The 27086-nt window shown below is 30.3% G+C and overlaps 2 long non-coding RNA genes across 2 annotated transcripts in view; one reads left to right on the forward strand and one right to left on the reverse strand.

Annotated features, from left to right (window-relative positions):
• The window catches only part of LOC124418789, a 25454-nt gene extending 3047 nt beyond the window's left edge, over positions 1 to 22407 (reverse strand). Inside the window, exons 1-2 of the long non-coding RNA XR_006940209.1 lie at positions 22046 to 22407; positions 20800 to 21814 (exon numbers count right to left, since the gene is read on the reverse strand). This is a non-coding gene — a long non-coding RNA (uncharacterized LOC124418789). The remainder of the gene's footprint in view (positions 1 to 20799; positions 21815 to 22045) is intronic.
• Positions 21640 to 22692, forward strand: LOC124418788. The gene is made up of 2 exons (XR_006940208.1): positions 21640 to 21778; positions 22404 to 22692. It is a non-coding gene; the product is annotated as an uncharacterized LOC124418788 (long non-coding RNA).
• Positions 22693 to 27086: the final 4394 nt, after the last annotated feature.

Below are 27086 nucleotides of genomic sequence, written 5' to 3' on the forward strand. Positions count from 1 at the left end.
AGGTTGGGAGGGTCAAGACAGAGAAGAAATACCACCATCTTCTCTTGACATTAAGTTCAAACTTCTTTAATTTAAATTTTTTTGTTTTAGTTTAGTTAATATTTTGAAACTACCTTTTTTTTTTAAATTAATGTGCGGTTCTTAGCCTATCCTGATGGAGACAAGAACACCACCCCAAACCCTGAGCACGGTCGGAATAATAGGTAGCGCAGGTCTCCTAAAGGATAGGGCACAACGCCTGAACCGTTACAAACTATACTATAGTCCATGCTGTAGACTAGAATATAGTTCAGGTTTTAGTCCAAAAAACAAAGTAGACTATAATACCAACTAAAGACTAGACTAAAAAGACTATATTTCTTGCTATAGACTAGACAGTAGTTAAGGCTATAGTACAGAATGTATGAGGACTGTAATCTAAACCCCATATTCATAAATGCTTAATAATGTTATTGTGCTTAATAAACCTAAATTAAGCGGTTAATATCTTTATGAATACGGGTGTAAGACTATAGACCAAAATTAAGACTTAATATAGTAGATTATATAAAAGGACTATAAATCAATTCATACTACAAATTATAGTTAAGAAATAACAGTTATATTTCAAAATAATTCGTGATAAACCTTAGTTATTGGTTAATAATTTTTTTCAATGTTTACACTATTTTGTATTTTAAAAAAAATTTCGGATACTCTTTTTATGCTTTCCTCTCTTCCTTCTTTACTAAAAACCTCAATCGACATCTTATCATTTTGTATTATTTATGTATATTAAAGGCAGCAACAACGACAACAACAACAATCGTAATAATCAAAAGAACACACACATAAGAACAACAAAGTCATTATACTGTGTAGTATTTAGTGATGACATACTTTACAAATAAAAAAAAACAAAAACAAATAAATATTTTTTTCTTATGTTTTCTTAATAAAACAAAAACAACAATAACAAAATACACTTAATTATTTTGTTGCAGTTGTTGTGTATTGTTTATGTTTAGTACACTTTGAAGTTTGACATAAACCAAGATAGTGAGTATAAATATTTAAAAGAGATAGAAAGAGTGAGAATAGCAGGGAAATAAAAGTAAACAAAAAAACCAACGGCCGCTCACAAATATATGAATATCAGCTAACAAATCTTAAACTCTATAACATACTGTAGACGACCGTACAAAAGAAATTTTTAAAAGACAAAAACTTAACCAAAAAGAAAGTAAAAGTTTATTTGGAATGGAATTTTTTTCTTTTCGAAGATGACGGAAATTATATTCAATATTATTAATATTAAAAAAATTTAAAACAAAGATTCTGTATTAATTATTTGAAAATGTTTACTTTGTTGTAGCAAGAGAAAATTAGAGAAAGAGTGAATATTAATTTTTAAAACAAATTTTAAAGTTATTAGATAATAAATAATATTGTTTTGATAACTATAGATTAGTTAACGAATTATTATTGTTTTATTATTTGATGGCTACTTAATATAAATATTAGTTTTTCGTTTAATTAACTTATATTTTTTCTGAAAATAAGTTGCCATATGTTATTTTTATTGAATGTTTAGATCTTAACCTTCTCGGTTGGAAATAGTTAGACATGATCTGCTAGATCGATCAATTTTAATATGCAGGTGTGTGGAGTGTCTTCATGTTTTAATCTGATCTTCATCAGACTGTTAACAACCATCACATTCTTCCAGATGTGGCCTTATAATGACAGCTCAGGAGAAATATTTGGAGAATTGTGAAATGCCACGATTTTGGTGTCAATCAAAACAGTGTAGTGTAGCTGTGCTTGAAATCACCAATATGCCTTAAAAACAACCAGGACGTGGCTCTATTCTTTGGACTACTCGTTTCTGTTTTAAAAGATAAGTGAAACAGCACAGACACCTTAAAAGAACATTTCTTTTTTCGCAGTTACTGAACACCCATAAGACCTCATCAATAATCAGCATAATCAACATAAAACTGCTGAAAACCGTTTCCTGTGGTACCATCAAATGAAGAAGAGAAAGAATCAAAACGAAGAGGAGGAAGAATCTATTGAACATCTTCTCTGTCAATGCCCTGCGCTAGCACACACTCGATCCGTATATCTGGGAAAACGACTATTTAATGATTTGTCAGAACTATCCAGTCTAGGACTGGATAACATAAATGCCTTCATCAGGCATTTATTGGTGGTTTTAGGACCACCAAGCCATAATTAAGGCACTCACCAGTCCACAAGGACAGACCTCTCAATCTTCTCCTCCACTTCAATTTCTCTTCTAATGACTTAAACTATCTTCTACTACCCTCTACTCTCTTTCTTTTATATTTTACTATCTTTAGGTATCACAAAGGGACCAACGGGACCCAAGTGTGCGTCTTTGCAGCCTGAATACTTAACCTAACCTACCATCAAATGTGATCTGTTATGTGCAACACAGTCTCAAGTGTCTCGGAAAGATATATTTGCTATCCCGAGATATTCAACTAGCTCTTTTAACGGGAACTGTATTTCAATCACCATCACCATGTAACCAATATTGGAATCTTATCAAATACCAGAATATGGTATTAAACTACTGAGAACTGGATTCAGTCCTTTATATGCTAATTGTATAATCCTTTCTCTAACTACCATTGGATAAAAGAGAGCCAATAGCAGGCGATCGCAATAGATTTCTGTTCGTTGCCGATTACTCTTAGAAAGACTCGCCATGTATTCAATGGTTTCCCAAACGACCGGCCTAACAGATGTCCACGGTTAGTAAGTCCAATCTACTGGCGTTTTAGTCTACCTCTATAATGTTTCCTTCTCATACATACATATAAATAATCACGATTATAAAAGCAGATGCACATTTGTGATAGTTCTTGAGTAGAAAAAGTAGTAATTCCTCAAAGCAAAAGAAAGTGTGCGGAAATTTGATTCAAAATTACTTCTCCTTCCCATTACGGTGACAGGCCCCTTTAATACAAAAAGAAAATCAAACTAGAATGATGCAATCACGGAAACTATTAAATTTCTAGTCTCCACTGCAATTTAAAACAAGATTACAGTAAAAAAAAATAATTAAATGGCGATAAAACGTTATATTTATATCCCCTCCCTGCCCTTCTTTACAAAAATTTGCTATTAACAACAAAACATAAAAAAATCTAATATTTTATTTAATAGTGATAAGAAAATCACTCACTGATTCTTTGCTTCTTATATTTACACATTTTTATTCACAAAAATAATAATTTTTCCATTTGGTTTCTGCTTTTTGTGATCTTTTTCGTCTATCCCTTTCTTCTTCTTTGTTTTTCTCTATAAAACATTGATCGTGAAATGTATTACATGTACATTTAAACCTGTCCCAATACTAAAATTTTAATGTTTAATTCTTTTATGATATCTCGTTCTCTCTTTTGTTTAAATTATACAGGTTTATTTTGTGCATTTCATTTATGCGAAAAACAGCTGTTTAACGATTTTTACTCTGTTGTTTTCTTTTTTTATTGTTATTGGCTTTGTTTATGTATGTTGTAGTTTTTTACTTTGTGTATACCTGTGTTGATTTCAGATTTTATGTGTGTGTGTTAAAGGGAAAAAAGAAGATTAATGAAATACGCACATCTGTCGCTGATTCTTTAGAATTTCGATTATTCCACATTTTTCCCTTTTTAAGATCTTTCTCTCTCTCTCTCTCTGTCTATCTATCTTTGTAACACTCGTTTTTATGTGAAACCGTTAGTTAGTTAGTAATGTTTCACTAAGGTTGGAAATATCATCAAGTGGTTTAACTTAGTTGTTTGTAGTTAATAATAGTAAGATTTTTAGTTATAAATTTGAGAAAAATATGATGTGCGAAATGTTATAGACTTAGAAACTATGGTTTTTCTAATGAAATTTGGTTGCATTTATTAAAAAAGTTAAAGAGTATACCCTATATCAGGCATGGAAAATTTATTATATTGATACTTTTTGATATCGAAAATAACGCGGTACTCTCATGACATTTAGGTCTAGTATATAGTCTAATATTTAGTCAAATTTATAGTCTAGTCTGTTGTCAAATCTATAGTCTAGTCTATTGTCTAATCTATAGTCCAGTCTATTGTCTAGTGTATGGTTTAGTCTATAGTCTAGTATAAAGTCTAGTCCAAAGTCTAGTCTAAAGTCTAGTCTAAATTATAGTCTAAAGTCCAGTCTATGGTCTAGTCTATAGTCTAGTCTAATGTCTAGTCTAATGTCTAGTCTAAAGTATAGTCTAAAGTCTAGTCCAAAGTCTAGTCTAAAGTCTAGTCTTATGTCTAGTCTATAGTATAGTCTAAAGTCTAGTCTAAAGACTAGTATATAGTATAGTCTAAAGTCTAGTCTAAAGACTAGTATATAGTATAGTCTATAGTCTGGATTATAACCTAGTCTATAGTAAAGTCTATAGTCTGGATTATAACCTAGTCTATAGTATAGTCTATAGCCTGGTCTATATCCTAGTCTAGACTTTAGTCTTGTCTATAGTCTAGTCTATAATCTTGTCTATAGTCTAGTCTATAGTCTAGTCTATAGTCTAGTCTATAGTCTAGTCTAGTCTATAGTCTAGTCTATAGTCTAGTCTATAGTCTAGTCTATAGTCTAGTCTATAGTCTAGTCTATAGTCTAGTCTATAGTCTAGTCTATAGTCTAGTCTATAGTCTAGTCTATAGTCTAGTCTATAGTCTAGTCTATAGTCTAGTCTATAGTCTAGTCTATAGTCTAGTCTATAGTCTAGTCTATAGTCTAGTCTATAGTCTAGTCTATAGTCTAGTCTATAGTCTAGTCTATAGTATAGTCTATAGTCTAGTCTATAGTCTAGTCTATAGTCTAGTCTATAGTGTAGTCTAGTCTATAGTGTAGTCTATAGTCTAGTCTATAGTTCAGTCTATAGTCTCGTCTATAGTCTAGTCTATAGTCTCGTCTATAGTCTCGTCTATAGTCTAGTCCATAGTCTCGTCTATAGTCTAGTGTATAGTCTCGTCTATAGTCTAGTGTATAGTGTAGTCTAAAGTATATTTTATTATTTAGTCTCTGGCCTTGCTAAAAGTCTAGTGAATAGTCCAGTCTATAGTCTAGTCTATAACCTAGGCTATTGTCTAATATATAGTCTATGGTTTAGTCTAGTATATAGCCTAATCTCTATTAAAGTCTATAGTCTAGTTTAAATTCTAATCTATATTCTATTCTATAGTCAAAATTTGATCAAAAGTTCAATTGTTCATGGAAGACATATGCCGAATCATACCCTCAATTCATGGTTTGAACTAATAACTAAAAAACACTATCTAAACTAAATAAAAAGGATAAAGATAACGAACATTAACCAGAGCCCAACGAATAACCATTGTTTAAAAAACGCCTACTTATCAAAAGAAACGCCCTATTTAATATTTTTATTTTAGAATTTCATTGTTTCTTTAACAATAATTAAAACTAAACACAATAATTCGTCTTTTGTTTAAGAGACGTGAGCGGAAATGCATATTTTTACAAAAGAAAAAAAAAACACATTCTTTTTAAACATAGCCTTTTTACAAACTCAACACATTTTGGTTTAAAAATAAACAGACATATATAATCACACACATTTTAAATGCAAATCACATACAATTTACTATTATAATATTAACAAATTTACATTTGATTGAAAAAAATTTAACACTTGAAAATTATTTACTATTTTTAATAAAGACAATTAGCAATATAGAAATAAGTTTTTGAAATTTAGATTTATTATAAGATATTTAGGAACCAAGCGGAACTCTCGAAAACCTGAGACATAACAGCATCTTCGCCTTCAAAACTTTTTTTAAATTCTCTATATTAAGAGAGACTTTTTGCCATTTTTCATAAACATTCTTTTAGCGAATTTTCGCTTTTATATTAATTTCATGAAAATATTTACTTAATTTTTGTACAAATTCTCTTTTTCGCTAAAAAAAATATTTTACGTTTCAAATAATTAATTAATTTCTATAAACAGAACGCCATCGCAAAATTATGAAAATACAAATAAATGCGACGAAGTCGAATAAAAAACGTGTGTTTGAAAATGTGATAAAGTCGTCAGAAAACACACGTTTTTGCAAAATTCTTTATCACTATCGTAATATTAATATATACCTATGTTTGTTTGTATGTTTTGTATATAGTCTGTGGTTTTAAATAAGAGGAAAAATTATCAAGAAATATATCAAAGAAAATACCAACAACAATTAGTAGAAAAATTAAAACGAAACGTAATTAATTAAACATTTACGTATGTCATTTGTTGTGATGCTTATTTAGCGTTTTTTTTTTTTGCAATAGTTTTTACAATGCGAAATTGACAACATTTTGAATTTTAACTGTTTTAAGAAATATACATATCAAGGGTGAGATTTATAAGGCGGTTGTGTTGTCAATTTTATCAGAATTTCAATTTTCTTGTTTAAAGATCATCTAAAGAATGTCAGACAACTATCAATTATTAATTTGACAGTTGCACGACATTAGAAAAGGGATTTGCCAACCGTATAAGGTTGGGACAGGGATGGGAAAGTTAAATGCATAGACAGATCTATTGATTCACAGAAAGACGGAAAACAACCCAGTTGTAATTTAACAATTTTGCGACATTGGAAGAGTCAATAGCATATACAAGGGTGGATGCTACCAACTGTTTCCGCTGCATAATCAATTCACCTATTGACATCTGGGTAAGGCCAATCATTCGAGTTAACTATGAACTGATAATTTGATAACTCAGAATCTGAGGTAGCAATCACATAACGAAAGGTGAGTGGGATCGACTGTGTCAGTACATTCCTCCACATTAGTGTAGTAACCAAATCACAATTATGTACCCCTAAGGTACCTAGTTGGTAGTCACATCAGGCTAAACGTAATGTAAGCACTTCTTTTTCTTGGGATAACACTAAGGCAAAGGCGTTTTACCAAGGTAACAAGTCAATCAATTCAAATATTGACATCTGTTTAGCCAATTATCTGAGTAATCAAATACCACCTATTGGCGTATGTTAAGACGGAAACATCACCGAATGATTTCAGTTTCAACAACCTCGTAGGAACCTCAACAATTAGTTTTACAGCATAAACACATTCTCTGTCAATCGCACTACTAGATTCTGTAGGAGTAATTAGACTCCTGAAGTATCTAGTCCCGTCAGGCTAGACGTATTGTTAGCACCTTTATTCCTTGGGATAACACTAAGGTGAAGGCTCTTCACCAAGGTAACAAGTCAATTAAGGCATCCATTTACATCTGTTGGGACAATCATCGTTGTCAACTATCAACTCATAATATGAGAATTTAGACACTGGAAGTGGCAATCACATAACAAAGGGTGAGTAGAATCAAACTTGTGTCAGAGTATTTCTTCACATTAGACAGTCATTTGGTTGAGGATTCTTCGGGATTCACGTAGTGGCTGTGATTTAAACCTAAATCGCCGGATAAATTTCTATTATCGTTCCTAGATTCTAGGAAACCACAGAGCATGACTGGAATAATAAAAAAATGGATTTAAGGTGATAATGCAAAGGTGTTTCTGATGTTTGTCAGATTGATTTGACGGGTGGAGTGAAGGATGCATTGGCGGTAGAATTTATCAGCGATTTTCCTTTATGGTTGAGTGTTTTCAACTTATCACAGTAGGTCTTTGTGGCCATTGAAATAAGTGTTGTCAATTAAAAACGTTTCAGACTACCAATTACGTCGCCTTTCTCTGGGTAAGATTGAGCTTGCTCATGACAACTGTCCTTCCGAAATGAAACCACTGTGGCAATAGATTAGATAGCTCGAGTACTTGAGCAAAGTGCACGTATACTGGACCGAAACATCCATATACGTCAATTGCCAGCGGCGTGTAAGATGGCTTGCAAAAGCTCAACCTGTGGTTGTAAAAGACCACCGTGAAATAGCTCGTTCACTTAAAGCAGTTTAACATTCCTTACACATTTCCCTCTACAAGTGGTGAGAGTTCCAAAATTTTGTAGTTACCATGATAAGCAACCAAACAAGGTTTGCTGAGGTAGTCATTCTTGATATCTCAGGGTTGTATCAATAGCTTAACTTACAGTCATTGCTACAAAGCTTAGCTGGGACATAATGTCGTGTTGGATAACCACGTCATAAGTGAATGAAATAAACTGCACAAATTTGGTTAAATTCAAACTAATTGCAAGAAAATTCTAATATTTTTTGCATAAAAACAAATTTTATCAAATTCTAGCGATTTTACGAAAATAATTTGAGAAAAAAGTTGACAACAGTTTACATTTGAAATCATTTCATTTAAGAATCATAGGTATAGATTCTTTGTATTATTTGTGGTTTGTTGATATTTTTTGGACTGGAAAGCAACAACAATTATTATCGAAAAAAAAAAACTAATGGCCATTTAAAAAGGGGCTGGGAAATGTCAAAAAAAAAAAAACAAATAATTAATTTTGACTTTTGAATAACTAACAAAAACAAAAATGTGAAAAATCAAACAAGTGGAAAATTTATTGAATAAGTTTTAAAACTAGTGTGGTAATTATTCAACTTAAAAATTAATCGGTTTTAATGGTTTTATTAATGATTGTTTGTAACAAATATAGAAAAAACAAATGGTTGTAATAGCATTTCCGTTTTGTGATAACAAAAATAAAAAATATATATGTTCAACAAAATAAAGAAATTTTACAAAAATAATTTGTTTAGTTTATGACATTTTAATTGCATGTTTAGTTTTGTAATGATTATTAAACTTTAATGATCACTGTTAAAAAGTTAGATTCATAAAGAAAATTTTGAAACCTAAAGAAATTTACTTTATTTTTTAAACCAAATGTGATCTTGTTTTACTTTAGGCGTCACTTGTTTATAAAAAAAAACACGTGACTTAATTTCTTGAATATTTGTTTCTTTTTCACCTTGCTACCACTTAATAAATAAATAAATAAAAAATAACATTTAATTTAAAACTCAAATTAAAGACATTTTTAAAAGTTAGCACTTGGCAACATAATTTGTAACAAAATAAAATATGTTATTTTTTATATTTATACAAATTTATCAATTAAATATATAATGCTAATTATAATAACTAATACTTAAACAAATACTAACACCCTATTTTTTTATATTAAACTTAATTTCAAAACAAATTGAAATAACTTGAAATGGATTTCGTATAACAATTTCGTAATACATTAATAACAAAGAGAAATAATAAATAGAATAAATTGGAAATAAAAAACGTAATATTATTAATGACGTATAACAATTTAAACCAACAAATCGTTTATAGTTTTCTTGGTTCAAGTGTTGTTGTTTTTATTTTTATCTATTCTAACTATTTAATTGTATTTTAATGGGCAGTGGTGGTGGTGGTGGTAACCTTCATTAAATACAGGGTTTTTTTTTGTATTACCAAGATCGATTCTCTCAAAGAAAGAGCAGATAATTTTTTATTTACTTTACTTCTCATTGTCATGATCGCATGTCTATAAAGAAGATATACATATGTACGATCAGTTGGTCTATTGTGTGGAACTCTTCAATTTTGCCGTTTAAAAGCTATTTAGTGGATTTAAATACACTCAGAGTAATGTATTAATGGATCTTTAAGTGATTTAATAGGAACTTTAAGTGTTGAAATAGAATAAGAAATGCTAAACGTTGGATTTCATAAACCCGAATGTAGCGTGATTATCGGAAAGCCTTTACACCTTGTTTCTTTTATAGGAATAGTACAAAAAGAAAATACAGAGCTGTTTCACAAAACTCTATGTTTTAATAACAATTGCTCTCAACAAACATCGGTTCCTTAAACTCGAACATAACGAGATAGGATCTTACATTTCTCTTCTTAAAATAGCCTCCAAATGAAAAGAGCATTGCAGTAGAGATAATAGAGATTATTATGGATTTTAAGACCCCCAAACATATGAAGCATTCTTTGACAGAATTAAATCAGTTATTTAAGTATAACTGTCTCCTAAAATGTTTGAAATGGGGACTCAGTCCCAACAAAGTTAAATGGATTTACACGGCTATAGTACGTCCTATTCTTATATACGGATCTCTTGTATTGTGCACTTTGATGAGTTTTCAACGGTTCCTTTACGAAGCAAATTGTGTAGAGGCAACCTACCAAATATAACACCAGTGTTGATGCTGGTATCTTCGTAAGGTGTTTGAAATTGGGACACAGTCCCCAACTCAGTTAAATTGATTACAGCTATAGTACGTCCTATTTTTATATAAGGATCTTTTGTATGTTGGTCTTTGATAAAGTTTCCAAATTCTGAGTTTCTTTCAGGAGCGAATGGTGTAGAGGCAACCTACCGGGCAAATATAATACCAGAATCTTTATATGTAGTTCTAAAAAAACTGCAGGGTTGATGCTGGTGTCTTCTGTGAAGCATCTCACCGTCTTCCCAACAATTGTAGAGTCTTTCAGACGAAATAATTACAATAATGTCAGTATGATACTACTCGAACTTCATATTCGCGGCAACAAAGGAATCTTTATCGATATTCAAGCAGAATTTCTATTAGGAAGACAAGAAGGATCTGCTCAAGGCTGGGTTGCCTGTCTAACATTAACCTTGTTTGGGTCTCTGCGCACAGAGACTACTACTTTGGTAATGATCAGATAACATAGAATCTAGCCGGAACGGGATCTGCTCTTGATATTTCCAACGTGGTTTCAGTAGCAACTCTGTTAGGTTTTATCAAGAGCAGATTCTTTCTTTAAAACGCTGAAAATATGTGGAATAACATAGACACATGTAAAGAGGCCAAGATAATGTGTCCCTCCTTCAATAAAAAACAAAATAACTTATAAACCGAAGTAGGCGGGACATGTGGAATCTGATATCAGTAATAACAGGACACTGGATGATAAGCAGACATACAAGCCATCCTGGGCTTCCCTTCAGCTATAACTGTCGCAGTTGCAAAGATAGGGAAAAAGACAGAAACGTTGTTCACCCTTCTCTGTGAATGCTATACTATGGCCGCTTTACTACATATCTAACCTTGGTAAGATATCTGATTCTAAGCTTAATGATATCCTTAGATTCCTCACAGCTACAAGTTGAATCTAACACTAAACGGTGTTTCTTAAACTCTTCTTGACAGTTCGCGTGCCAACCAACTATAACTGTCTGCTGTCGAAATATCTGGCAAAACATTCGACAGACAGAACTGTAAAACAGATAACATTCTAAATGCTGGAACTGCAATCGTTAATCGAGTCCTAAATCAGTTCTGTTTGAGAATTTTCAAGAATAATACCTACAATTCAGAGAGAAAATTTCAATTCTGAAAAACAGTTCAGTAAGAACCTGTTAGCATTCTGATCTGGAATGTTCTTCAAAGTTCGATAAAACCGATCAATTTCTTCGAATTTCTTTTTTATTGATTTCCATTTTAAACACTTCCCAATTCTTCTAGTGAATGAGACAATTCAGAGAGAAAATGTCAATTATGGAAAACATTTCATTAAGAACCTGTTAGCATTCTGATCTGGAAAGTTCTACCCTAGTTCGATAAAACTGATCGCTATGGTTTTGTTAAGAAGATTGTAAGGCTTTTGCTAAAAGACTCCAGTCACATCTGTCAAATTTCGGATTGAAAACGTCTTTGCCCGATACTAAAAGATTTTCTAAAATGATTTCTAGATGTTAAACTTTCATTAGTACAGAGTAGTTCCGGGTATAGGAATCTGTCCGGAAAACTTAACATAGTGTAAGAGACTTATGCTTTTAAGAAACTTTTGTAATTATTTTGTTAAGTGTAGTTTTATTTTAGTGTCATTCGTTTGCTCTTTCTCACTCTATTTATACTGTTTGCAATCTTTGTCTACATGTGTATACTCACATGTACTCTCATTATCATTCAGACTAATCAATTAAACTAATAATCTTTTCGAAATCCAAACACAAAAACACAAACTAAATAACTACAATTGTTTTTATCATGATAATTATGAATATTTTGCTGTTTTTATGAATTATTTTAAATATCTAATGTTTTTGACTTTGCTCGTTGTCATTGTCTGTCTCTTCTCTTTTTTTTTTCGTAGTCTGTGTTTAATTTTAAAGTCCTATTGTTGTTGTTATGTGACTATTTTTTTTTTTTAATTTTATTATTATTTCTGTCCAAGTTTTAGAAAATAAGTAGAAAAAAATGTGTAAAAAATTGTTCTGGTTTCCATTTTTTATTATGTACCAAATAAATACTTTTGTGTTTACATACACATACATATGTATGTATGTATGTACAATGTACAAACACATGTATTTTTGTTCTTATATATTTTGTTTTCAATTCTTAATTGTTGTAGTTGGGTTTGATAAATGTTTGAGGTCTTTGTTTGTTTGCAAGTAGCCGATTTGTTTCCCTTTTCGAGATGAAAAAAAAATCTGTAAAATTACTTTTTATTTTTTATTTTATTGTCTAGTTGCTGCTATTTTGTAGGACAAAGTTCTTTTGTCTGCATTTTTTTATAAATAAAAAGCAAAGATTCTTTAAAAAAATGTCATCTGTCAAAATAATCGATCAAGTTTTTATAAATAGCATTCCTTATTATATATTCTTGGCAATGGAAATAATGAAATTAAGAGAATTTTTTTAAATAAATGTCAAATGTTTAAATTCCCCGAGAATCCCCGAAATATTTCCCAGAACTTTCGATAAATGCCAAAGGTGTGTATTAATCACTTGTATCGTCAATAAAAGTGAAAAGTTTGTTCCCTTGAATTTTTCATTTCTCTCGAAGCAAGATTTAAATTGTCCAACTATTATGTGGAATCCACATTCGTTTATTCATCTCTCCCTACAGAACAGCTGTGAATTCGTGTCGGATAAAAAATCGATTGCCTGGATCAAGAGATTTCAAGAGACTAATGCTAAGGTCACTTCTAACGGAATGCCTTACTTTGTCATTGGTATTGTGGTGACCTGAATGATGTACTTGTTATGCACCAGCCACTCCACTATCATTAAAACCTAAACGACTTTTCACCACTAAAGACCTCCTTAATAATCAAGAGATTGCTTTAGAAAGATCGTTTCCGAAAAGAAGAGTCTTTAAAAACGACACTTATCAATAAAAGAGGCACTCTATCCAATAGAAGTGCGAAGTGCTTTGAAAGATAATTTTCAATAAAATCTTTTCGATAACTTCTTTTTAAATGTAGTATTCTTGTAAGCAGCTTTCAAATATCCTATTCAATAGAATAGTAAATTAAAAATATTCTTTCCAATAGAATAATGTGTTTTAGAATGATCCTTTCCAGAAGAAAAAAAAAACAATTTAGGAAGTCTCTCTTCGAAATAAGTAAGTTACAAAAATTTTATTCAAAAACTACTTGCAAATGTCTCATCCAATCTCTTCCGATCTGCCATTTATGTGGGAATTTTCAGAAGCAGAAAGTGCAGGTTGATCTCATAAAAAGATCTAGCTTCACGAGAAAGAGGTTAATTTCATAGGAGAAAAATGTTCTTGTAAAATGTCGCTAGTAATATTGATCTTGCAATTTATAAAATCAAGTTATACTGCAGCAAAAGGGAGAGACAGAGAGTAAAAAATTAGTTCTCTGATTGGTTTTATGTGCGTAAACATAGTCATGAAGAAAAGAGAGCTTATTGCGTTTCGCTGTTCTTTTGGACAGATGAGAATATCTTCTTCTATAGAATTCTCTATATATCGGACTTTTAAGTCAGCAGTCTAACTTCTGCAAGAGCTCTAGCTACAATATATCCCTGCCATATTCAACTAATGGGTGTAATGCAGTCTAAATCGATTTGCTCTTTACGTAAGCGTATTGAGAGCGAAGTTAATAAGTTATTCTGATATAAAGATAAGTTATTCTGATATAGAGATCAGTCTTTTTCTATATCCAAGAAAACCTCAAGCGATTTTTCTACAAAATTTGTTTAATAAGTTTGTTTTAATGTGTGCAATGTTATGTATACATGGTTGTTAGATTTTACAACTTTGACAGTAAAATGTGCAGAAAATATCTAATAATACTGTCAACTTACATATTTTGTTTTGCAATAATTTAGGTAATGCTTTATCTGACAACGTTGTAAAAGAAAATTTTTAAATTCAAATGATAATTAGACATTTTCTGAACATTTTACTGACAACGTTGTAAGATCTGACAACCGTGTATTATGGCTTTAATGCAATCTGAATTGAAAATAAGAATTTCGGTAGAAATTTTAATATTATAACAAATGATGATCCAAAAGGTCTGTTAAATTTTATATGACAATTTCCGATATCCACTGTTATACAACAATTTTTTTAAATGTTTTAAATTGTAATATTATAATAACTAACCACCCCCAAAACAAATATGCATTTCGTCATTAATAAAATTATAAGCAATACTTAGTTATTACAAAAAAAAAACATATAATTGATTTAATTTAGAAGACGACCTATAAATTTGAAGGCAAACAGACACGCCAGACGGACGGACGGATGGACAGACAAGTTAGCAGACACGAACAAACACATTAACATCGATTTCAATTTTGCCATATTACAGCTCAAAATAATAATAATAATAATGAACGAAATAATTCACTATAAATTTCTTAGATAAGTCAAAAACAAAACAGCAACAAATATGAGTTAAAAACACTATAATAATTTATGTGTAGACGAAAAACGGTCTGTAGTCCAAATCAAATATAAAGAACAAATAAATATTAAAAAAAACTGAAAAATTCTATAAGTATATTGTAATAAAAACTGTAGAGATAATTCATATATATATTAGAGAGAGAGAAAGAGATAGAGAGAACGAGAACAGTTAAGCAAGAGATAATAAGTTAAACAATCAGAATATGAGAATATTTAAGTAAAAGAGAGATAAACTTAACACAGAGTGGCAGAGTATTTCAATGAAAGTGAGAGAAAGAGAGTAAAAAACACTTTACACACAGAGAAAATTTCAAGCAACTCGTTTTAAGTGTTCGGTTATTTAGACGTTTTTTTATTTTTCGTTTCAAATTTATCGTGGTGGAAATATGTAGTTGCATACATACATACATATATAATAATAATATTATTGGTACATATGTTTTGGTGATTTTTTCGATGTTCCGTTGAGTAAATGTACGTTTAAAATTTTTAGTCTTTAGCTGCTATGCCAGCAGCTCTCTACCATAAAAAATCAACGATAAAAAGCTGGGTCTGTGAACGATGATGAACGAATATAAAAACGGCGTGGTCGCCATTTATTTTATTTTCATATTATTGTTGTTGTATTTGTGCCATACATAACAACAAAAAAACTATACATATAATAAAAAGAAGAAGAAGCAGCAGTACTAGTAGAAATATAAAGAAGAAGACTCAACAAAAACAACAAAAAAATAGCCGTATAATAAAAATAATATACATGTACAAATTTTTTTTTTTGCTTTTTGTACATATTTATATTGAAATTCTTTTGTTTTGATTTCATTCTTCCCCTCCCTAACGGCCTCCTTAACATTTTCTTGTCATTGTAGCGCTTTTACTTCAAATCATATACAAAACTGTGCAATATTATGATATAGAAAACGCATTTCGAGGGTTTTATAAGTAATTTTCGCTTTTTTTTACTAATTGGAAGAAAAAAGCACAGAGGATGATGATGAATAAGAGGAGAAAAGCTTTAAGGTGTTGACAACGGTGTGAGACGTATGTGTAAGAGAGGTTGAGGCGAAGAAAAATTATTAAAAAAAACACACCACAACATATAAAGAGATTTTGTTCAAATAGTCAAATGAAGGTAATGAGTGTTGGTGATAAAAGAGTGAAGCAAGAGCGTTGGGGTGTACAGGAGGGGTTTAAAAATAAACTATATGTATATGTTTCAGCGATTGTGTGATGATTTTTTTATTGTGTTTTCTTCCGTTTTTTTTTCTTTTAGTTAATAATTCAATATTAAAAAAAAATATGTGTTGGTAAGCAGTTTTTTTACACACTCATTTATACTATAAACTATGGTGGCATGAATATGGAATTTCATGTAAAATAATTCGTTTGCTTTGAAAAGAAACAAAAAAAAAACAACTGTGACTCAACGACAATGAGTAAGAACAAGAAAAATAGATATTTTCTAAGAAAACTCCAATGAAATAAAAACAAACTGCAATATTTTCCAAGTGACGTCACTTAAAAAAACCCAAAAAAAACTGCATTTTGTTCACACCCTAACCCTGTTCCCAATACAATACCCATACTAGACTCCCTCTTTTGACTTTATATCAGCAAGTGTTCTATTATCATTTAAACTATTACTTTGGGCCATAGGTTGAATAACCTTATTTTTGTTTAGTTATTATAATAGTACTAGGTATATTTTATCTCATTAATTAATCCATAACTTTTATAATTTGTTATTTAAACTTAAATCCCCTCATTATTTTTCATCACTTTCATCTTCTATTATTAGTTTCTTTTTAGCTTGACTTTTTCTCATTCTCTTTTTGTTCAACTTTCCTTTGGTGTAAAATTGTTTGTTTTTTGCAATTTTACAATTTGTTTTTTTTTTTCTTTCTTTCTTTAACAAATTCATCATACTCACCTTAAATTAAAAAACGTAGTAAATAAACAGAGAAATTTCTTCGTTTACGTATTGTTTACATTTATTAACATTTTTCCAAGTATTTATTATTTTATATGCAAAAACAAAATGTCCCCCCCCAAAAAAAAACTCTGATTTTTATCTGAGAAATCCCGTAATAACATTGTTATTGTGAAATGCAAATAAAAAGTTGACATTTAGTGTCATTACTTGACTGGTGGCGTCTTGTTTGTGTGTGTTGATGTGGTGTGAAAGAGTTACCAGCATATTTTTGTTTTGGAAATATAGTATTTTCGTAATATTTTTTTAAATCCGCCAGAATATGATATTTAAAAAACATTTTAATATAGATTATTTAGTTTTGCAACATGCTTTTCTAAAGAAATTTATCGTAAGAAATAGTTCCTAAAAGTCGTGATAAAAGGTTGTCTTACAACGTTGTCAGTAAAATGTTCAGAAAATATCTAATAATCGTATGAACTTACAATTTTTCTTTTGCAATGTTATCAGAAAAAGCATTACCGAAAATATTGCTAGACAAAATTTGTAAGTTGACAATATTAGTAGATATTATTACATTATTAGCCAACGTTGAAAGCCTTATCCAAAGTGTCTTAAGACAAAAGAAATGTCTTAAATCAACACTTTTCAATAGAGCAGTACCATCGAATGATAATTTCCTAAAATATAATCCCTTCGCCTAAATGGCGAAGGATGCCGCTTTAAAGTATTTTATTCAATGATGACTTAGAAATACTCTTTCCTATAGAATAATATGCTTTTGAACTATCCTTCTCATAAAAAGAGTCTTCCAGGAAACCATTTATCGATAGAACTGACTTACAAAAACTCTTCTATAGGACAGTGCTATTGGAATATAATTTCTTAAAAAAAATAGTCTCATTAAAAGGGCCAATTTCCAATGGAAATACTTTATAAAGACCCTATTGAATAAAGCAGTAACTTAGGAATAGAATACTATCTTAGGATGAACATACTTATTAGAATAATGCCAAAAAATTGTCTTACACATTAGAAGGGTGTCATAAGATGATCCTTTCCAATAAAGTTTAAATAGTTTTTTTAAGAAGATAATATCTAATAGAATAGATATGATCTTTGTCGTAAGAAGACCTTTTCAATATAAAATGTATCTTAAAATGATCATATCTAATAGAAAAGTGACTTAAAAAGGTTCTATACAGTAGATGTGTAACAGTTTTAATAGTATCTTAAGAAGAAAATATCTAAAGAATAGTGTCTTCAGAATCAGATCTTATCGGATAGTTTAATCATAAGAACTTTTCAATATAAAATGTTTCTTAAGATGACCATATCTAATAGAAAAGTGACTTAAAAAGGTTCTATACAGTAGATGTGTAACCGTTTTAATAGTATCATTGAATAGTGTCATCAGAATCAGATCTTATCAGATACTTCAGTCATAAGAAGATCTTTTCAAAATGTATCTTAAGATGGCCATGTCTAATAGGAAAGTGAATTCAAAAGGTCCTATACAGTAGAAGTGTAAAATAGGAAGATCGTAGCCAATAAAATGGCAACAACCAGTAGATATTCTTTTATAAAACGACTCAAAAAGATTAAAAACCATTATCAACGAATTTCTTTTGTGGCATAGAATGTTTGGAATCAATTTCTTCTAGAGGTACGTTTTCCATTTGAAAAAGAAACCCATAGAATGGGAATTTTAAGAGGACTTAATCCAAAAGAATAGATTTTTAAAAAGATTCCTTTAGATTCGTTTCAAAAGAACATTGTCTTATAAGGACTAGAAGATTACAACCACTGTGAGGTAATAATTTAAAATTTTTAACTCTGGTAACCCTAAAGTTAAATTTAATGGCGAATAAACTAAATACCGGGAAAATTTTTCTAACAAAGGATAAGCTAGTTATATTAAACACTAAGGACACAAAGCAGGTACATTTTTGACATTAACATAGGCCTACCACTAACAAATAAGACAAGATCCATTAAAAACCGATTGCTCATAAATAACAAGGTCAAATCGATGATACTCTTGTTTTAAGGCAAAAAAAAACACAAATATTTACAATGTCACTGAAATGAAACAAAACAAAAAAACTACTGAGTCATTAATGAGTAATTACAAAAACTAAACAGAATCTTGAATACTAATAAAACTAACTTCAAGGGGAAAAGGTGTTGTAAATAAAATATCCTTTAGATAAATGCATTTGTAAGTGATAAGCTAATTAATTAACAGGAGGTTTTTACACTCTCAAAAAAAAAACTTAAATTACATCATCTTTATATTTATTACATCATTAAAAAGCCAGAAAATATACATATATAGTTTTTTTTCTTTCTTCTTTAAACCACTAACTATAACACACTAAAAAGAACAAATATTTTTGAAAATAAAAAAAATGTATATACAGAAAAAAGAATCTATATATTTTGAAATATATAACTGCAGTTTTTCACAGAATAGAACAGAATAAAACGGAAGAAATGTCATAATGATGAAGAAAAAAAAAAAAAAAAAAAAAAAAAACATCAGCGGAAAATACAAATGCAATGTTGTTAAGTCATTCATACGAGGGGATTTGATTTTGCCATATTTCAACAACAACAAATTGAGTACAACTAAATGGGGAAATGAGAACGAATCAACACCGAACATACATACGTATAATATAAATAAAATACAACAATAATAACAAAGCCAAAAGAGATGGAAAAATGTGTGCAGCAAAAGTAAAATTAAAAAAAAAATCAGGGTTGAAAATGTTAGTACTATTGTAATTAGGAAAATGTATCTTAAAATGACTTATTTTGGTACAAAAAGAGAAAACTGAAAAAATAAACTTTTAAATAAAACGATTAATATTAAATTTAGATAGATTAGAAAAGATCCTCAAGATGTATTTAAACTTAATTTGTTAAGTTTAAAATGGGGCCTTAAAAACGTACCAGTTGGAAACATAGAAGTCCTCATAAACACTTAACACTTTCAATATAGATTTAACTATAGAACTGATTATAAACTAATTAGATAGACTAAAATAAAGGCTAAACTAGACTTAAGAGTCTAGACTAGAATTCAGCCTAGAATAACCTATACACTAGAGAATAAACTAGACTATAGCTGTACTCTAGATTGGACTATAGACTAGATTGAAAACTAAACTATGGACTAGTCTATAAACTAGACAATAAACTAGACATTTGACAATACTATAGAATAGACTATAGACTAGACAATAGACTAGACTATAGAATAGATTATAGAATAGGCAATAGACTAGACTATAGAATATACTATAGACTAGACTAAAAACTACAATATAGACTAGACTGTAGACTAAAATATAGACTAGACTGTAGACTAGACTATAAACTAGACTATAAACTAGACTATAGACTAGACTATAGACTAGACTATAGACTAGACTATAGATGAGACTTTAGACTAGACTATAGAATACTATATACTAGACTATAGACTAAACTATAGACTAGACTATAGGCTAGACTATAGACTAGACTATATGCTAGACTATAGACTAGACTATAGACTAGACTATAGGCTAGACTATAGACTAGACGATAGACCAGACTTTTTACAAGACCACAGACTAGACTATAGACTAAACTATAGACTAGACTATAACCTAGACTATACTAGACCATAAACTAGACTATAGACTAGACTATATACTAGACTTTAGACTAGAATATAGACTAAACTATAGACTAGACTTACGAATGGACTAACCAACAAAACAAAAAGTACTAAATTGTCCATGCTTATGACAAATCCAGAAGTACCATAGCTGTAATTATAGTATGTCAACGCTGTCCCCGAAATGATGGCAAAAATCAAGTGAGAAAGAGAGAGACAGCCAACGACGAAACACTCACTGAGTAAGCGACAGTAAGCAAATGCGAGTAATAGGTTATATTTTTTTAAAATAATTAAGCTATTTTTTCTCGAAATTTTCATATGACTTTGTTGCTACGGTTGTTGTTGACCAAGTACATACAAAACTTTTGTGTTTAAACAATAATTATATATTTATTAAGGGATATTTTTTTGTTAAACAAAATCGGTATATATAAAAAAAATATAAATTTTACAATGGAATTAACTTAATTGTTTAAAAAAGATTATAAATAATTTAATCATAAAAAAATCATCACCTTTTTTTTGTTAATGTAATCAGTTCAGTTTTTATGTTTCTATGAGGACTCTTTGCAGACTTATAAGGTTTTAATGACCTTAGAGAGCATTAGCTGCAGGAGTAGTGTAAGGTATATATTAAAACCGTCGTGATTTTTGGTGAAAGAAGATGTTAATAATCCAACGCCTGGGTTTTTTTTTTAATTTTCTTTAAATAAGTTTTTGTTTTCAATTTTATTTGAAAATGTTTTTTTAAGGGGGATTTTTAGTTTGTTTGTTATTTTTTTATATATATATTATATGCTGTTGTTGCTAATTTTAAAAATAAATGCAAAACATAACAGTAAATTTGATAAATCATTAAATATTTAAGCTAATTTCAGCTTTTTTTAAAAAAAAGAAAAAAAAACTAAATAAATAATAATAACACCAACAAAGAGAAGAACTTAATTATGTTCTCTCATAACACTAATACTCTTGCTCTCTTTTAGCTTCACTTCACTGTTTTTTTCACAAGTTTTATTAACTCTCTTTTCGAAAAATACCAAAAATCTCTTGGTTTATTTTTATATTTTGAGCAAAATTATAAGTTATTTATTTTTTTGCTCTCCCTGGTAGCAGGTTTTCGTGTTTGAATCTTTTTTTTTTTTTCTTGCTTTCTTATTAACAATAAAATTGAATCGTTTTTTTTTTCTTAGACGAAGTTGGTTTAATCGTGTGTTTGTTGTTTTTGCTTTTACCGTTTTTGACGAGAGATATACTCTATTCACTAACGAGCAACGAACAAACGAGCGTTTACTTTGGGTAGACAGTTGAATTTTTGCCTCAGCGGCGTTACGCGACGTTAAAATTTTCGTGCGAAGCTACACAACTTAACAGCAGGCAAACAAACTACGCGTTTCGAACAACAGCAAAACACAACACAGAAAACAACCGAACGAATACTTTTTTGCTTCTTCTTTTTCAATATTATTCATCCGTTCGTATCAAATAAAAAAAGTACTGTGAATTTCTTTTTTTTTCTTTAATTTCCTACTTTCGTTTTAGACAAAAAAAATTATAAAAAAATTACGTTTTTTCTATTAATTAAATAAAGTAGTTAAAAGTTAACATTTAAAAGATTTTAAAATCATATGTTCATAAGTAATAAACAATTTTAGAAAAAATATTAAAAAAAAAATAAAAAAAATTTAATTTTTCACTTTTGTATTTGAAACTTTAAATATTTTCTTTAACAAAAAATATATATAATTTATTTAATTTTACTTTGCCTCTCTGCGTGTGTTGTGCTCTTTTTCTCTATTTATTATTTAAAAAAAAGTGTGTGTTTTTATTATTTTTTTGTTTAAAAAATTATAAAAAAAGTTAAAAAATAATTCATAAATTTGCATAAAAAAACGTGTTTCATTTTTATAAATTTCATTATAACTAAATTCTTTTGTTTAATTGCAATTTATTTTTTTCTTTAAAGAAAATTTATCTTTTTTTTGTTCTCATTCCTCTCTTTCTCTCGCTGTTAATTTACTTTTCTCTTTCTCTCTCTATTTTGTCAATGTGTTTAATTATATATATAGATATAATTTTTTTTAAATTATTTTAAATCAAGAAAAAATAATTTTTTTAGCGGAGCGCACTTACGACACACAACTGGCAACGAACGACAACGAACACAACGTCGTCGCAAGTGCTACAGCCATTTTGTACTTTGAATTCACATGAAGAAATTGTACAGCGATTAACTGAATCTAAGGTTTTCAGCAAATCAGCTAAAGCACAGGGTTGTAACAAAACGTACTGCAGCTGAATAAACTACTAAATCACAAAATAGTAATGAAATAAAAACAAAAATAATGTAATGTAATTATGCCATCATAAACTACCCTAAAAATTTATTATTATAAAAAGAAAACACACTTTAACAAAGTTTTTTTTTACTACTAATAGTAAAAAGTCCTGAAACAAACACTTATTTCCAGCAAAGACCCCTTTTATGATGAAAAAAAACAAAATTTTTAACACATCAACTTATAGCCAAAATAATTTTAATCTAAAATTTCTCTTACAGCTCTTACAGATTTTAATGTTTAAATAAATATATATTTTTTAAATAAAACTTACAAAACTGTTGTTTTATTCGAAGATAAATAATTTCTAATAATTTTTTTTTATCATACAATATAGTTCACAATTTAACAATGCAAAAAAAGAAATCTACTACTAAATTTATCAACTCGTAAATATTTAGTGGAAGAAAAAAAAAAAAAGAACTCAAACCGCGTGATATTTCAGTTTTCATGAGGTTCATCTATATTTCTGCTTTTGGCTTTTAATGCTTCCATCTCATAGTTGTTGAAACACTAAAATTCCTTGAAAATTTTCATATAGAATTTGTTATTCTTTATACAAACCTTATGAGAAACCATATGCGTAGCGACATCTATAGAACATGTTGTCTAGAGAGTATGGTTGTCTTTTTCTAATGCATATATTCAGCTATTGTAGTTTATAAAGTAATTTTTAGTTGTTATGGTAACTCTGTGTTTTTGATAAATATGTTGTTTGTAGTTAATATGGTAGCATTGTTAAATCCGTTATATTTAAATCAATATATGGCAACTCGACCCGTAATAACATAAAAACGGTTAATTTGCAACAAAAATATCGCTTAAGTTTGATAGAAAGCTTAAAGGAAGTTCTGGTCTAACAGCTTAAACTATAAAATTTTTAATCCGCGTGGTTCTGAATTTAGGTGTAAGCCAAGAAATTGGGCTATTTCAATAGGGTTAGTCCATAAACCCATTGGGAACAATTCAATATGTGGTGGGTATTATAAAGACCCAGCCCACATGCTGGTCATATATTGGGAACGGCACGGTGTATGCGGGACCAGTAGGCGTTCCCGATATGAGTTGTGCCAGAGCAACTCTTGTTTTCTTGTCTATTTCTGCTATTTACGGTTTGTACGATTGGGAATAGGGTCCTTCCAGAGCGGAGATCCAATTGTCGTAAGGACAATTCAATATGTGGTGGGTATTATGAAGACCCTGTCCACATGCTGGTCATATATTGGGAACGCAAGATCTGTGCGGTACCAGTAGGCTAAACAAGTAGTTACCAGAGCAACTCTTGTTTTCTTTTCTATTTCTGCCATAAACGGTGGACTTGTGAATGTTGTTGCTGGAGTTGACAGCCCTTGGTTGTTGTTATTGTAACAGGTTGGCTGTAACAGGATATTTTTCCCTGGGGAAAAACTTCCGGTTGATACGACTGTTGCTAAGTTGACAATCTTTAGCCGATTAAGAATCGGGTCCGGAGAGGAGATCCAATTGTCGTGAGGACAATTCAATATGTGGTGGTTATTATGAAGACTCTGTCCACATGCTGTTCATATATTGGTCTATGCGGGATCGGTAGGCGTTAAACCTGTTGCTCTACCCCGATATGAGTTGTGCCATAGCAACATTTGTTTTCTTTTCTATTTCTGCTATGAACGGTGGGTGACTTCCATGAACGACTTTCATGCAGTAAACTGAAACCGCGGATGGATGGCGTCTCTATGAATGTTGTTGCTGGAGATGACAGCCCTTGGTTGTTGTTATTGTAACAGGTTAGCTGTAACAGGATATTCTTCCCTGGGGAAAAAACTTCCGGTTGATACAGCTATTGCAAAGTTGGCAATCTTTGGCCGATTGAGAATCGGGTCATTCCGGAGCGGAGATCCAATTGTCGTGGGAACGACAGCCGACTCATTCTGGTAAGTAGAACTGACTGTCTAAGAATGTATAAATGTCGTTCAAAGCTGCTGTATACGAACTACGATTCAAGGGAACCTGCACATATCTTCGTAAGCTCTCTTCCTATACACGAAGGTACTTCCTGACATGACTCGGTGAAGCATTCAACTGTGTAAAGTTAAAGTTGGAATGATTTCTCCGGTGATATCTCAGGAGTAACTGTTTATTCAGCATGACATTATGTTTCATGACTGGGGGGATACATGAAGACCATGTAAAATTGCCGAGTTAAATTCCTATAAGCTACAGATTATAATTAGTTTTGTGGTAAGTTTGCTTTAGAGAATTGATTATTGATATTTTGAGTGTGATTTTCCATATAAAAATTATTGTTTTTTTGTTCTGTGGTGAGTTTGTTCTTCCAAATGAAACGGAGTCCAATTTATTATTATTAACTTCCACATTAAACGAATGTTTCAATAATTTAATTTTCCCTATTCAGCGAAATGCTGTTGATAACGCAGTTTGTGTACAATGTTATCATAGCCGAGTTGTGTTCCCATCATAATGTCACATGGTTATCATTACTTATTCATGTTTTTTTTTTAAATGATGTTTTTTCTATGATGAGTGTGATATTTGAGAGAATTGTTTGTTTGCTTGTAATGAGTATAATTTTCCACGTCAAGGAAATTGATTATACATAGATATTTTGGGTGTGATTTTCTATGTTGAGTGAAATGTTTTTTGGTTCTGTGGTGAATTTGTTCTTCCGATTTTAGCGATATTTTATTGGTTTCGTGATGAGCAATAACGTAAAGCGAATTGCTGTTGGTAACGCAGTTTGTGTAAATGTTTATCATTGCCGAGTTGTGTTTCCATTATAATCTGATTGTTTTCAGTTTTGTGTCAGCGTAATTAGTCATTTTTAGTGAATTTTATTTTAGAGAGTGATTTTCTACGGACAGAAGTTATGTTCCAATCGCTGATGGTAATGAAGCTCAGGTACATGGTAAATATTGCTATTTTGAGTTTCTATTTATAAGGGATTATTATTATTATTTTTGTGGTGCGATTTATAGCACACTTTAAGCGAATTGTTTGTTATATTGTGAGTACATCTTCACCTTAAGTGTGATTAAGCAAAATCTTTGTTGGTTTGGTGGAATTAACTGTTGGTTCCATGGTAAGTATGTTTTCACGTTATTAGTATGTTGATATGATATAACCGTGTCAATAGTTACTAACTCTGTTTGATTAGTTAATATTGAAAACGAATTGTTTACAATTTAATTGATACTATTATCCCGAAGGTCAGTTGAAAAACAGGAGGATCACTAGGAGATGCAATTAACTTTCTGGTCAACATTGGTGTTTATTGATTTACTTTATTTGATTGATTACAATGTATTGAACGAGACATTTTATTTAAGTTTTTTATTTTTAGAATAATAAAATTTTCTTTTCGTTATACAAATTATTCAAAGCTTACAATCATATTTTATAAAAACACAAGTTAAATTATAAACAAAGTATTTTGTTCTACAAAACTGATCTCAATTTAGTTCGAAGAACACACGAGAAGCAAAATTTCCGAAAGCCTAACAGCTATTAAGATTTGTATAATAACGACGTATGAGTAGTTCTTCAATAGAAAACCTGAAGAATGATTGTAGCTGATTGTCTGTCTGTGTTTGAAGTTGTTAATCCATCTGAATTCTACGAATGAGCTTGATAACATGCATGGCCTATTGACATAAGTATTTCACTCAGGAAGTCTAGTTTTCAACAGAAAACTAGAACTTGTTGTTGGCAATTTTTATACATGGTTGTTGTTGCTACATATACAAGCATTTTACTCTGCATATTCCTGATTCATTCTGCATACTATCCATTTGTTACCAACTTGTTTACAACATTAAGTCCCATATTCACTTCTTCAAGGCTTCCTATTGCACGGCAACATGTACAACAAAGTTTACTTAGTCAATAGCCGCAATAACACGAATCTTGTGGAAAGGCGTTTCCAGACTCATATTATTTGGTTTTTTGGTCAGACAGCATGTAAAAACACACCTTGAAATGACCTTTAAAAGTCAAATCCTTCTATTTGTAGTGCCGGCAAGTATAGATGTATGTAAAAATGTGATAACACTAGAGATAATGAGGTTCACCAAATTGCCATCCCCCAATGTGGAAGTGGGCTATATAACGAAAACTTGGTAGGTATATGTACTTACCATTATTATTTGAGTATCGCAAAAGTGCCTTTTCTTAAGATTTGTGATCAAAAAATGTATTCCTAATAATGGGATACTTTAAAATAAAGTTTAAAAAACTGACTGTTTGACTTTTTAAGTTCAAAATTGAGTGCAACATGAGGACTGACGCAGGACGTAACCACAACAATGTAACCATTGTTGCGGGCAGTTCGTATACATACACGGAGGATATACATATGAATGTATGTCCCATAACCAATTGACACAGATCTACAACTCTACTAACAACCTCTAAAGATTAATATTAACTCACCTGTTATCAAAGCACCTACAATTTGCATCTTTATTTTT

This window comes from Lucilia cuprina, chromosome 3 (assembly GCF_022045245.1).
Source record: "Lucilia cuprina isolate Lc7/37 chromosome 3, ASM2204524v1, whole genome shotgun sequence".
NCBI classification, from domain to species: Eukaryota; Metazoa; Arthropoda; class Insecta; order Diptera; family Calliphoridae; genus Lucilia; species Lucilia cuprina.